Source organism: Triturus cristatus, chromosome 11 (assembly GCF_964204655.1).
Source record: "Triturus cristatus chromosome 11, aTriCri1.1, whole genome shotgun sequence".
Taxonomy (NCBI): Eukaryota; Metazoa; Chordata; class Amphibia; order Caudata; family Salamandridae; genus Triturus; species Triturus cristatus.
The window spans coordinates 497,076,884-497,089,359 of NC_140594.1; the positions used below are offsets into that span (position 1 = coordinate 497,076,884).

A 12,476-nucleotide genomic window follows, 5' to 3' on the forward strand; every position below is an offset into this window, starting at 1 on the left:
TTGTCACTGAGACACCTACCTATCTAAGAGACACCACTGAGGTCCTCAACCTCATCGAAAGCTTCCCGGAACCAGCCACCATTGATCTACTGGTCACACTTGACGTTGAGGCATTATACACAAACTTTACCCAGGATGCCACCCTTGAGGTCGTCGAAACCGTGCTGAATAACATCAACCCATGGCCTCATGATACACCTCCTGCTTTCATCTGTGAATGTCCTTCCCTGGCACTGAAGGAGAACTTCTTTGCCTTCAAGAATCAACTTTATCATCAAATCCAAGGCACTAGCATGGGAAGCACATTCGCGCCGAGCATGGCATGTTTGTATATGGCCAATTTCGAGGACAAATATATCCTGAGAAATAACAACCCATACAGACATAACATCCTTATATGGCGACGCTATATTGATGATATTCTCATCTTTTGGCGAGGTGAGGAAACACATTGTAAAACCTTCTGTGAGTGGCTCAACTCCCTTGATCCCTTTTTAAAATTCACAGGATCAATATCCAGTGAGAGCATTGACTTCCTGGACCTATGGATTACCTTGCATGAGGGAATCATACTAACAACTAACTATTGAAAACCCACTGATCGCAACAGCCTTCTCCTATATGAGAGCCACCATCCCAAAGCATTGATTGACAATCTCCCGGTGGGTCAATTCCTGCACCTTCGCCGCAACTGTAACACCATGTGCGAATTCAAGAAACAATCAGAGATTCTGGCTGTCAATTTACAGGAGAGACACTATCCCAAAAGAGTAATAGCACAGGCATAGAAACGGGCCAAAAACAACCACAGGGAAGCCCTCTTGGAAATAAAAGATAGACCAAAGACAGAGGCCCTAACATGCGTCACCAAATCACACCCAATTCCAATAAAATCCAAAAACTAGTCAGAAAACACTGGGCCATCCTAGAGACAGGCTCCTTTAGACCAGGACCTCCCTCACTGTTCTGCTTCAAGAGGACAGAGAATTTCTGGGACATACTAGTACACCTTCAATCACACCAGTCATCCAACCCAGACTCTGGTCTCTTCCCCCTGTTGTGGGCCACAACCCTTGTGGGTCATGTACAGTTTGCCCTCTCACGACAGCTTCCAAACAACTCGACCTGGGTCTTGCTAGACTATGGGTCCAGAAAAGACACAATAATTGTAACACGATGAACTGTGTCTATTTAATAGAATGCCCATGTGACAAAAAGTATGTGGGAATGACTACAAGACCTATTAAAATCGGCATTGGCAAGCAGAAGAGCACAATATTATGCAAAAATCTAGCACAAAACTGCTGACACATTTTTTGGAATTGGGTCACACACCTGAGAGCCTAAAATGGACTATCATTGAATCCAATCCTAACTGGACCCCTCACACGTTCCGTCAGGAACAAAGGTGGGTCTTTCATCTGAAAAGCAATACCGTGGGTCTTAATGATGAAATACCATGGTCTGAACTCGTCGTCTGACGTAACTCGCTAACACTATGAATATAACCGTAGGGAGCACCACAGCCTTGATTATCATGCTGTCGACAAGTAACTAAGGGTTGGTGCCAAACACACTATCTAGGACCTCTCATTACACCAAGGGCACATTATCAGCAATATCCCCTGACATCAGTGCCTCATTTTCATTGACCATCATTGCCCTCAAGTCACGTACAGCTTGCGTGAATCTGATTAGCCGCCACTCCATTTATGTCACTCGTAAATGTCGTATCACTCCAGTGATAAATATATTATTCAATGTGTTTACCTTGTAGGGATCACCACAATTTTTTATACCACGCTGTCTACAGCGGTCTCTCGGTTGGTGCCTAATACACTGTTTTGACACTACACTTGGGTCCTCCAGTGACACCAAAGGAACATTATCACCACAATCCCCGGACATCATTGCCTCATTCTCACTGACCGTCACTATACTTGAGTCATGCATAGTTTACAATTTCCGAGGACACCCATAAAACAAATTTCTACTTTCTTATCAGCTGTCACTCGATTAATATCACTTGTAAATGATGAGTGAATCAATGGTTATTTTGCTATTTTATTGTATCTACCTTGTAGGTGTCTTGACACCAATCACACTCTCCCATTTGTATGATTGGTTACGCGACTCCCAGCAAATAACCATTCCAAGATGGCCGCGTCACATACACGGCTTCAACCCATCACTATTTGAGATCCCATCATGCAAGGCATAGGCTCCCTAACCTTGCACTTCCGCCCCCATGCGCAGTACCTTTTCTGCCAGCCGAAAAAAACGGGCTACTTAAACGGGATGATGTGCACATTGCATTCTCCGGCAGTCCATGAGCGGTTGGGGCAGGTAATAGGCTGTGACGCGAAGCTGCAACCCGTGAGTATTTCTCTGCTGCTTGTCCGACAGATTTGAGTACATTTACCATGCTTCTCCCCGACTAATGGCATCGTCATTATGTCATTCTAGGGTGGTTTCTGTATCGCGGACTTTGGCGTAGAGGCACTCCATGACTTTCTAAGGGGTACGCATTCCTTTCCCAGTATTCAAGTGAAGTAGCTTTACTGGGGAGTCACGTGCACCTATAGTTAGTGACCATACCATCCGTCACTATTGTCACTCTCTTACATGTTTTTATTTGTCTGTGTGTGTACAGGGCATTGGGCTGCCACCTTTACCACGGCAGGAATGCCTTCATTATATTTTTTGGACAGATCACGGTGTTGACTAGGAAATATATTTTATGGTCGGGTTTTCTTCACCGGATGTAATATGAAAGCTCGCAGCATTTATGTGCACATGCTAACCACAATACTCAGCAGTGGTTATGACGCAGGTGCTTGTTCTTCGGTTGGGATGACAGGGGCACCACCTCTTGCACTTATCTAATTCCACCCATGTTGAAACCGGGCACGATACAGGAATGAAGTTGCACCTATGGGACCAACATATAGTTATGTTTTTTTCGCTTGATATGTCTCTCTTGTATCCTTTTTTTCAGGCTGATCTACGGAACATACAATTGATGTTCCACTGCGCCATTCGGGCACAACACAACCTTAATATAGGTACCATAGGGCTATGGGGTGTCGTCGTCCCTGAACTCTATTCTTATTGTTGTATCTCACTCTCACACGGTCCTGAAGAAGCGCACTAGGATCCATTATGGATGAACACTGCGTGAAACATGTCGACCACACTGACCACACTTTCACCACCACACAAGCATGGAATTTTAAAGAAAGCAGCAGAGCAATACTCTCCCCTCCATTTTATTTGTTTCTTGGGGGTGCTTCACATCCAGCGTGATATATATACATAACCTTTACCTCCTGGATCCCTGAATAAAAGTATGTTCGTTAGGTAACAGTAGCGTAAACGCTCTTTTTAAAAATCACATACACTTCTTTTTATAGGCACACATGCACAACTGCGGCGTCTCCTAAAAGAACTCGGATAAAGAACCCTCTCGCGGAGCCCGTGGAGGAATGCAGCGCCACCCCCACGAGGAGCAACGCCCAATGATGAAGCATGACACTCGCAAGAGTGTGTGAGGGCACTCATATTTAAAGGAGAAATTCCCCTGCTTCATCGACTCCCAACCTGATCACTTAGAGACATTTCTACTCTCTCTTTTCTCACCCCTTTCTTTTCCTCCTCTCTCACAGACTAGTCGCCCATTGGGGCCCTGACTCGCAACCATTGTACGGCCGCAGACTTTATAACTTTGGGAACTGTTACCATTGGTGATACATACATGTGTAAGTTCTCAGGATTTCTGTACTCGCTGTAGTCACTGTGTACGATGGTATTAGCTTCTCTGCCTCACTCTCTTTCTTTGTGTCTCACTGTAGTATGCCAAGAGTCAGAAGCAGCTCCTGTCCTGTACCCTGCGTTCTCATATTTAAAGCTGTAGACGAGGACAACAGAACTTGCAACACTGTTTATTATTTGCTCTATTCCCCCTTTCCCTTGAGTGTTTTCTCCGAGAAGTGGTGTCTGGTAATACACTGTGGGGGTTTATGCTTGGGGGAATGAGGTGACCTTACGTCTACCCATCGTCCCCGCTAAAGGTCAGTGACGTACCTCCTGTTTGCCAGGTCCTGACAGATTGACTACCAGCCTGGACGATGGATACCAACGCAGTGTTAGCTACCTTATTGGAGAGCCTTGCGTCGCTTCAGCAGGATGGACCAAACTTCCAGGGTAGAGAACCAGGACATGAGAAAGGAAATGGGCACAATACGAAGGGAGGTAGCCGGTCTTTCACATAAGAGTAAACCTGACGGTGCAGGGGGTGGCACATACATTAGAGAATGGACACTCCCTCCACCAATACATCCACCATCCACCAAGTCTGAGACTAGAAAACAGATGGGGTTCTTTTCTGCTGCACAAGCTACTCCCCTTCCCTTGGATCCCACACCTTCTATTCAAGTGGTGCAGAAACCCGGGATTCCATTGGCTCCTCCTGAACGCTTCTTTGGGGATCCAAAGCAGTTTGAAATATTCCTCAGCCAGTGTAGGCTACATTTTTTATGCAAACCAACGGTCTTCCAGGAGGAACAGGCAAAAACTGCATTTGTGATGTCTTACATGGGGGTAATGCAGTAAGCTGGACGATCCCCTTGCTAGTGAGAAATTACCCCTTGCTATACAACTTCTCGTATTTCTGTCTAGAAATGAGGAAGCTGTTCGATCGGAAAACACATCTGACGTCCCTAGACCGTGAACTTATAACCCTCAGGATCCCAAGACCTACTGACATACATAACGACGTTCAATCGCCTCTTCGCAGAAACCGATTGGCCCCAGGAAAAACGCACCACTCTGTTTTATCAGGGATTGCGTGGTGAACTGAAGGACGTGTTGTCTCAGGTGGTGCTGCTACCCCAGTCCTGCGATGAATTAATCGATCTTACTGTACAGCTGGATCACAGAATACAGGAAAGAAAAGGGGACTGTTACTTCTTCCCAAGACCTAAAACCACCACCAAAACACATACGAGATACACAGGCCGCAAGAAGGCTAAAAGCTGTGGTACAACAGCAATGGGAAAATCGTGAGTTGACGGAAAACTGAAGAACCTGAGCTCGGGTCTCAAGAATATGAGGATCTCCTCAGCAATAGCCAACACCCTCCAGACGTCCATAGCTCACATCAATGTACATGTCACCTTGTGGATTACTGAAGACACACCTTTACCAATGTATACCTCATTGGACTCAGGGTCCACCGGAAACTTTTTTATCAGACCTATGCCCAGAACATCGGGGTGCCATGTGTAAAGAAAGATGCGCCGGAACCGGTCGGAGCTGTTGATGGCACAGTTTTGTCTTCTGGACCTGTGAGGTTTCACACCATACCCTTGGTGATGCAGTACAGAGAAGAATATTTTGAGACCGTCCAATTCGATCTAATAGACGCCCCGCAATTCCACCTAATATTGGGCATGCCATGGTTAACCTTGCACGATCCTGAAGTGCGCTGGGCAGCTAATACCTTCACCATGACTTCTATCTATTGTAAGGAGCATTGCACCAAGGAGGGGGCAGGGCAGAAGAGGTACCGTGGTTCCCAGGCGAGTCTCTTGGCAATGGGATGCGAAGACAACCAGTACTGCTGCTCAATGATGTTACCATCTGTATACGAGAACTACAGATCGGTCTTTGACAAAAGCAAAGCTACACAGTTGCCACTGCACAGGACCTATGATTGCAGCATAGAACTCACTCCTGGGGCAGCTATCCCCTGCAGTCGTGTTTACGCTCTCACTTAAACAGAGATGCAGCACCTAAAAGAATATCTAGAAGAACACCTTGCGTCCAACTTTTATGAGACATTCTTTGTCACCCGCTTCTTCTCCTCTCTTCTTCATCCCCAAGAAGGAGGGGGATTTGAGGACCTATATTGACAACAGAGCAATCAACAGGGTTGCTATAAAAAAAATTGCTACCCCCTACCTCTCACACCCGTACTGCTAGACCAATTGAAAGAGGCACGCATCTTCACCAAATTGGACCTGAAGGGTGCATATCATCTGGTGCGGGTCAAACAAGGGGGTGAATGGAAAACAGACTTCCAAACAAAATTTGGACTCTACGAATATCAAGTGATGCCCTTTGGGTTGTGTAACCCGCCTGCTGCGTTCCAATTCTTCATGGATGAGGTTGTCCGAGGTTACCTTGAAGAGTTCTGCATCGTATATATCGACAATATTTTAATCGATTCGGCGAACCCTCAAGAACATGTCTCCCATGTGAAGGCCGTCCTAGAAAAGCTACAGAAACATGCCTTATATGCCAAACAGGAGAAGTGCATGTTCCATGCGAAAGAAATCAGCTTCTTGGGGTATGTGATTAACGAACGAGGTTTCCAGATCGACAACGAAAAAGGTCACAGCAATCACACAATGGAAAACACCCCAAAACGTCAAATCCTTGCAGAGCTTCTTAGGGTTTGCTAATTTTTATCGTCGCTTCATAAAAGACTTCTCAAAGATCATACACCCATCACCCATTTATTGAGGAAGAACATTCCATACGTATGGACGGATGAAGCTGAGAAGTCTTTTCAGCCACTAAAAGATAGATTTACACAAGTACCCATACGGCGACATGCCGATGTGCGACTCCCATTTGTGGGGGAAACAGATGCCTCTCACTATGCAACAGGAGGGGTGCTGTCACAACGACATCCAGAGAATGGCCAACTGCATCCCGTGGCTTACTGCTCCAAAAAGCTGACACCATGCAAGGTGACCTATACCCCATCGTCCCCGCTGGTTGTCTTCGCTAAAGGTTGGTGACGTACCATGTGTTTCCCAGGTCCAGGCAGGGCCTCATTGAATGGCAGGAGGGGCTTCGAAGAGGCCGCTGATGGTTGAAGCACCTCAGTCAGGAGGTTGGTCCTGACCGCCACCGTAGGAAGCTCAAGGTTTAAGGCATCTAGTTGACGATTTGAAAAAAGGGGGCTTCTCACTACATCGCGCTCCTTAGATTTCAGCATGCTTGCTTCATGTAGGAAACAGACAGGAATTCTTACACGCACCAGACCGTTCCACAGAGTTCTAACACGCTTGATGATTTTAAGCTTCACTAATGAATAATAGAAGTACAGACATCGGACAGCAGCTTCTTTTGATTAAATTCCACATCTCAACTAAGAGCCCAAGACTGAGTCCGTGCCCTGAACAGAATCTCGGAATTACAAAGGATTCGAAACGCGTTGGCATTTGAGCATGGGGGACTGGCGATAGGGTGTGCCACAAGGGAATTGGTTAAATAACATCCCTCCTAGTGTTGACAACAGCCGGTAGTGACATCTGTATCCCATTCTCTCACAGGCAGGACAGTAGAAATGTATTCAAAAATGAATTAGTGTCCACCTAGTGTATTATTCTAATTTCAGGCTTGTACATATGAGTTATTGATGTTTGTTTGTTATCATTTATGTGTTTTATGTATTTTTCACTTTAAAATTATGTATTTAAATGTAATGCTAATGTAATGCTATTGTGTCATGTACTAATGTGTTATTCCTTTTAAAATACATGTTTAATTGACTTTTGAGTGACTTTTTGATAAAAAGTAAATTAAGCCGAATAATGCTTATAAACTTTAGAATTAATGATCTAAGGTCTATCAGATTCTAATTGAATACCCTGCCTACGCAACACCACAGCGTAAGAGGCTCCCTCCTCCATTGCCACATGCTTTCTCCCACGATAAGGATCACCAGGGTAGAACAGTGGTACAAAAGTACCGGTCGGCATCGATACTGGCATCGATGAACGCCGGTGCGGCTCCGTGTCCAAGTCGAGGAGGAGGCTGGGGTCGATGCCGGCTGGGGACACACCCGGCGTCGGAGGGGGCAGAGGTATCATCAATGGATTTGGCGCAGGAGGTGTTGTAAGGTCAACCTGTCCTGATCCGGATCCAGGCCTGGATCCCTTGGGGTCCTTCGGCGCCGCTGGCATCGAAGGCCTAGAACCCCTAGCCGAGTCCACGAGCCCGAAGGTACGCCGGCGGAGTCGGGCTGCCCAAAGATACAGTGGAGGGCTTTGAAAATACTATGAACTTTGGCTGGGGTCACTCCTGCTCCCGGAAAGGGAGGGAAGCTTGGAGCCAACCGAGCCGGCTCGGCGGGCGGAGCCGAAGGATGACAACAATACGCATCCAGCGTCGTGTTGGCTGATGGACGGGGAGAACGCGAAGAGCAATGGTGCTTCCTTACCTTCTTTTTGTGCTTTGACTTACACGAAGATTTCTAAGGAGAGTGTTGGTGGTGACTCCCTGACAGGTCCTACGACCTCCCTCTCGATGGGACCTCAAGCGGCGTGGAGCTGACTTCCGGGCCTCCAGAAGCTTTCCGGACCGCTCCCGCAAAGACTGCGGGTTCATGGCCTGACAGTCGGAGCACGACTTCAGGTCGTGGTCGCGCTCCAGGCACCACAGGCACAAGGTGCGGGTGCATAACCGACATCATTTTGTGACAAGAGTCACAAGATTTGAAGCCCGTCCACTGATGTGACATCCCTGTTCACCAGGAGTCGAATGACTCGAAAAAGATGTTGTCAAAAAGTCGAAAAATGCTAGTCAAAAAGTGACCAAAGTACTGCTCTCTCCGAAACTGCGCTGGCTGGCGCGGAAAAAGAAAGAACTGATGTCAGCGCGCAGGGGGGGCATCTAAGTAGATACCGCGCGTCATCCCGGTGATCACGACACCTACGACGGACGCGGAGTCATCGGACGCCACCTATCGACACGCAAGGGTACTGCTATGAAAAAATGTCTCCGGATCTACACTCACCCCCCTCCAGCCTTCTGTGCCTATGTTCACCTCCTTATCTCGTCTGGGTTATACGAGTCACGGCAGTTGGTGGTAGTCCCGGTGATCCCTCACAACCCTTCCCCCCTCAAAGCGCCCTTGGTCCCTGCAACCCTACTTACCTTTGTGTCCCTGTGTATCTCTTCCCTGGGTCACGGACGGACGAGGAGACGGTCCCTACGGCAGAACCGGACGGAGAGAAGGTCTCTACAGAGGAACCCTTGATCCGAACTTCGACACCTCGAGAAACATACATCGTCCAGAACACTACAGAAAGGCGTTGTTGAACCAATAAAGCCCGATTCTTCACCTCCTAAGCGAGTTCCTATGTTTGTATACTAGGAGAACCACCTCCCCCACCATATCGTCCCTCACAGCCAGGTTAAGGCCCATGAATAGGAGGTGCTGTTTGTAACGATTTCCTCCAATCTCATCTGTGCTGTGGAGGAGCAATAGTCTGGGATCAAATGGAATGGTCCAGGCCAGCACCCTGCCCAGGCAGGACACCACCCTCTTCCAGGATGGTTGTATCACCTCACAGCTCCATAATGTATGGAGAAATTAACCCTCCTCTTTTGAACAGCGGAGGTACTGGGGGGACAGGATAACTCCCATCTTCCACAGTTTGGATCTTGTATAGTATATACAGTGGAGATATTTAAATTGTAAAAGGTGGAGTCTCGAAGAGACCATAGCGTGTCGAAGGCTAGCTAGGGCCTCGGTCCAGTTATTGTCGGTCAGGGTCGGCACGTCTATTTCCCAGGCAGCTCTGGTCTTATGTAATGTAGTGCATGTATGCATGTTTAGAGTCTGATATATTTGCTTAATTGTATGTACCCCTAGGTCCCCCATTAGTAACTGGCCTTCTGGCGGGTGCAATTATGGAAGGGACTTCAAGTGTCAAATGTGGGGATTAAGAGCATGTCACAACTGTAGATAGCGGTGGAACTGGGATTTATGTAGGTGAAACTCAGTTTGTAGTTGCTGAAATGATTTGAGGATGCAACCCTGCATAATATCGCCTAAGGTGGATATTCCGATTAGATCCCATTTACGGAAGCCCACTAAGGTCGAGACAGAATGTATGTGGGTTCCCTGCCAAAGGGGGGTTGTTTGCATCAGTTTCACCTTCCAACCCATGGTCTTCACTGTGCGTCTCCATAACTGTATGACAGTTTTGCTGGCAGGTGGGAGAGTTTCCATTTTGATTTGACCCACACCACCATTCATTAATGACTAGGAGATGGGATGCGGAGTAGTATGCATGAATACCCGCCACCGCAATGGCACCGCAGTATATTGATTGTGTACAGGTGTGAAGCGCCACCCGGATTTCACCGCCCTGCCACAGAAACCCATTTAGAATTGCATTTAATTGTGTGAAGCAAGAATGGGGGATGTCATGGGAAATTTTGCAGCCGATATAATAAACGGGGGAGAGATACCATTTTTAAAATGGCTGAGCGCCCGTATAATGATAGGGGCAACTGAGACCATACTGTAGTTTCACTACAGACCGCAGGGAGCAGAGGAGAGATGTTGTGAGTCCACTAAATCGTAGGACAGAGTGGTATGTATACTCTCAAGTATTTAAACCCGCCTGTAGCCTGGGATAATTGTGCAGCCCAGGTCTGGCGTTTCTGGTCTCCGCATAGAGGGAAGACCGTAGATTTGGAGGGGTTAGTCGCTAACCCTGTAGTCTCTCTGAACACTCGGCGAATCTGTGGAATACAAGGCCCAGAGGCCCATGGATCTGTCAAAAAGAATAGGGCGTCATCTGTGTAGAGTGCAATTCTGTTTGAGTATTCTTGTGACCACTCATACGCTTTAATCAGCGGATCTTGATGGACCCATACCGCCAAGGGCTCTATGGCCAGGGCGAAGAGCAGTGGGGATAGGGGTCAGCCCTGTCGTGTGCCCCGATGGATGGAAAATGGGGAGGACTGGGTGCCCGCCACCCAAACCGAGGCCGAGAGGTTCGTGTACAGTAACTTGATGTATGTTAAAAATCGGGGTCCTAAGTTTATAGCTCGCAATAGTTTGAAGAGGTACGTCCAACTTAGCGAGTCAAACACCTTATCAATGCTGGCCAACAAGATGGCCGCCGGCCGGCCCAGTTCCAGGGCCCTAGCAATGGCGTTATGGACTTGTCTGATGTTGTGCCCATGCGATCGCTGAGGCATGAAGCCTGCTTGATCGGGATGAATAAGGTCTGAAATGCAGGATCTAAGACAGTCTGCAAGGACCTTGCTAAGCAGTTTAGGCTCAAAATTAAGCAACGAAATAGGGCGATATGAAGCCGGGTCTTCCGGGGGGGCGGCCTGGCTTAAGAAATACTACTATTTCCGCATGTCGCCAGTCTGTAGGCAACATGCATTGCTCGCAAGCTTCTTGTAGTGCCGCTAGGAAGTGGGGGATTACGTTGTCATGTGTGGGCGCAAAAAATCGCTGGGAAATCCATTGGGACCAGGCGCTTTACAAGGGCAGGTATTAATCAGTGCTGCTCTTAGCTCATCTAATGTTATGGGGGCGTCCAATCGGTCCCTTTCTTGGTCGGAAAGTTTGCGGGGAGGGACATCTGACAAACATTTGTCAATAAGGTCCTCTGAGATCAGCTTCCGCTTCTGGTACAGCGAGGCGTAAAATTACATGAAGACCTGTACCACCGATGCAGGCGAAGTGCATAACTCACCGTTTGCATCTCGCAGTGTCGGCACAGGGATAGGGGCCATCTTGGCTTGGCATAGCCGGTGAAGCATTCTGCTTGATTTATCACCGCACTGAAATATACTATGTTGTGTCGCCAAGCAGGTCTCCTGTGCCTCGTTAGTGAGAAGTTGATGTATCTGTTGCTGAATGAGGAGGAGGTCCTGACGCGATACCGGAGTGTTCTAGCCACCACCTCCGCCTCCAATAAACACTGGCGATCTTCAAGGTCTAGTATTTGGGCAAGTCGTTTTCGCTTTTCCCCGGTACGGAAGCTTATGTCAATCCCTCTGATCGAGAGCTTCAGGGCCTCCCACAAAACTATTCTAGACGGGGCTGTGTCGGAATTACGCAGGAGGTGAACAGATATGGCCAGTTGAAGGACGCCTTGATAATTAGGATCTCTGAGGTGCCAAGGGAACATACGCCAGTGGTAAGAGGTACATTGGGTTGTTAGGCGCAGCTTAATCTGAACTGGCTAATGATCCGAGAGTCCCCGGGGGGGAATGGACATGTGTGACACCCTGTGAATATAGCTGTGGGGGAGAAATATGTAGTCCAGCCGTGACAATGTATCATGTACTGCCAATGTATACGTGAACCCTCTCGTCGAGGGATGGAAAGCCTGCCATGTGTCCGACCGCCCGAGTATAGTGGCAAGGGAGTTCAATTTGGATTTATTTAAGCAGGGTTCTTGTTCCCTGGCCCACCAGCAGTCTTGGGGCTACATCACATAATGTTAATCCCCCCTAAAATAGTCAATCCCTGTGGCAGCTCACTCCACAGCTGCGTGACCTTGTCCGAGAATGTTTGTCCCATAGGAGGTGGGGCGTATATACTCCCCACGGTTAGCGACTCCCCAGCCACTGTACCAGTAGTAACTGTATATCTTCCCCCAGGGTCTAGCCAGTGTTTGGAGATGCAATGTGGCACTCGGTGGTGC

The 12,476-nt window shown here is 47.8% G+C and overlaps 1 protein-coding gene across 4 annotated transcripts in view; it reads right to left on the minus strand.

Annotated features, from left to right (window-relative positions):
- The window catches only part of LOC146784474 (guanylate-binding protein 7-like), a 622,481-nt gene that overhangs the window by 348,145 nt on the left and 261,860 nt on the right, over positions 1-12,476 (minus strand). The window lies entirely within an intron of this gene.